The sequence below is a fragment of the Anopheles aquasalis genome, chromosome 2, assembly GCF_943734665.1.
Source record: "Anopheles aquasalis chromosome 2, idAnoAquaMG_Q_19, whole genome shotgun sequence".
NCBI classification, from domain to species: Eukaryota; Metazoa; Arthropoda; class Insecta; order Diptera; family Culicidae; genus Anopheles; species Anopheles aquasalis.
This window is the reverse complement of record NC_064877.1, coordinates 50832691-50835000: the sequence shown is the minus strand read 5'-3', so window position 1 is coordinate 50835000 and position 2310 is coordinate 50832691. Positions and strand designations below refer to the sequence as shown.

Genomic DNA, 2310 nt, shown 5'->3' with positions numbered 1-2310 from the left:
TATACTAGAAAATATAAAGATACGTCGATGTGTATGTTAAATTACATAGTTCAACTATACCACGACATGTTTCAATGCACTTTGTTTCCTACACCTACAGTTTACTATGAATTTCTTGAGTCAAACTTCTATCGAAACACTTATTATCAGAAATAGTGCTACCGCAGGGTAGTAGATTCACTTATTTTCTAATATTTTTGGCGTCTCGTTATGTTTACAGGAGGGTTATGCACTGAACACATTTTATCACACAAGCGAAACACGAAAGTTAATGCCAACAAATGCGCAGAATCTAGATTTCCCGGTGTTCCCCTGTACTCCCGCGACGCTTTTCATTTACAGGGAACATACTCTACCAACCTCGCACTCACGTTAGATCCATTTTATTCAAACTTGCTATAATCGAAGTTCTTGATTCTTGAATAGCCACAATTATTTTTCTGAATACATTGGATAACACCAGTAGTGTTTGAATTGGATGTCTATAAGTAATAGTGAAGGAAAACATGGAAACATCACTCAAGATTCCAGCCTATTTGAAATAAGCAAAACTTTTTATCAGGCAGTTTAAAATGGTTTTTCTTTCAACACTATAACACGTGGACAGCATTAAAATGTATAATACGGCAACTGCAAGCTAATAATAACACCAGCAAACGAAATTAAACGGTGTACAGTCATATTTGCTAGAAACGGATCTAAGTCATATTATAGAACGTTTCTCTTCTTATATCAACACTCAGTTACTTCATTTATCCGCTGTTTTTTGCATTTCACGCACCCGTGGCCCCAGCTGTTGAGGCTCGCAGAAGAAATAAATTGGATGTACTTTATATTCATTGATGTCCCATTTGGTGGACAATGATCACTGCCGCGAAATTAACTTTGTACCACTTCTGATTTCACAATCATTCATTAGTATTATGTACTTATTGTAAAACCAACTTATTGTACGCAAACGCACCTCACTCTACTCCAACTTCTACTTTTACTTCCTTATGAGTATGTATGAGTGACTAACGTGGTGGGTATTTGAAGCCAAATATTTTCACAAGGAAAACGATAAAAATAGAACACCGTATTACTCAACCGAATCTCTGATTACTATCGAAAGGTTATAGTGGCTTACCTTACATTTGAAGCGATCGCCGTTATTATTCCGTTTTTCCACCAACTTTCTTACTACTCATTAGTGAACCTATCAATGGGCTGGTGTAGGTTGCAAACTCAACTTGGAGTATTCTGTTCTACAGCTCGGATCGTTGCCTCCGAGCTGTAAACCTCAACGGCTCTTTAGCTACTGCTGTTTCGGAAGTAAATTCCCCTTAGAATCCTCTCAGAATTTAAAATAAGCAGATCGCGTCCGCGTTCACGCAGGCGCTGTATGTTTGTTGAACAAGCATGTGATTTGTTAAGGAAGTGCGTTAGTGTTTATAGGATTCACATATTTAATTAATTGTGATATTTTTTGCATTTCCTACAGTTCAACAAATCAGTTCAAAAAGTTACAAAATATCGACTAAGATATAGCGCTTTTCGTCGTAATGGCTCAATTAATTTACTAGAAAAAAAATTAAACAATTTAGGTTGGATTGACTAAAGTGGGGAGTAATTTCACAATAGAATATCGATTTCTACATTTCGGATGCGGCAGTGAAAAACTTGGCCAAACATGTGATCTAAGTGTTTGTAAATTAGTATAATCGTGGAAAAGTGAATCTTGCAGGTCGAGATGTTTTTAATAGGTAGTATGTAGACAGTGTAGTGTTATCAGCCAGAAAAGAAGGCTACTTTACGTACATGTTGCCAGAGTAGCAAAATTAAAAATTTGACATTTACAGTGATGGTCGATAAAATATTCTTCAAACATCAACTAAACTCAACGAAAACGTTGGCAACCCTGATTGTTGTTTTGGTTTTTCTTGTTCCATTCCGAATCCCTCGATTATTGGAAGTGGGATATCTGAACTTTTTTGGACAAGATAAAGGTGATAAGAGCGGTTTAAAGTCGTTTCCCAACTCTCGCCGTCGATCCCTCTAGAAAAGTGGAGGGGAAAAGTGTAAGCTACTTAGAAAGCCGCTACCAACCGCAGCACGAAAGTTTCACAAAACAACGCGGAAGAAACCACGAATGCTTTTGCGACGCTGTGGGAACCAATTAACCGACTCACAACCAACTGCAGAGAGCACAGAAATCTGCGACCGAGATAGGGGCGTCTCCAAAGGAAACCAACGGAAACCGCACTGGCAAGCATTAAGGATCGCGATTCTGCAAGGATCTGTTGCATTAACGATTGATTTCTCCTTCCA

At 38.0% G+C, this 2310-nt stretch overlaps 1 protein-coding gene across 9 annotated transcripts in view; it reads right to left on the bottom strand.

The window, feature by feature from the left end:
• Nucleotides 1-232, bottom strand: part of LOC126579033 (muscle calcium channel subunit alpha-1-like) — a 14813-nt gene extending 14581 nt beyond the window's left edge. For 4 of the 9 annotated variants that reach the window (XM_050242280.1, XM_050242290.1, XM_050242300.1 and 1 more), the window contains exons 1-2: nt 163-231; nt 1-4 (exon numbers count right to left, since the gene is read on the bottom strand). The exon at nt 1-4 is cut by the window's left edge and continues 536 nt beyond it. The gene's annotated coding sequence lies outside the window, so the exon portion shown is untranslated. The other 5 variants (XM_050242246.1, XM_050242320.1, XM_050242272.1 and 2 more) reach the window with 3 other exon arrangements.
• Between the last annotated feature and the right edge of the window lie 2078 nt (nt 233-2310).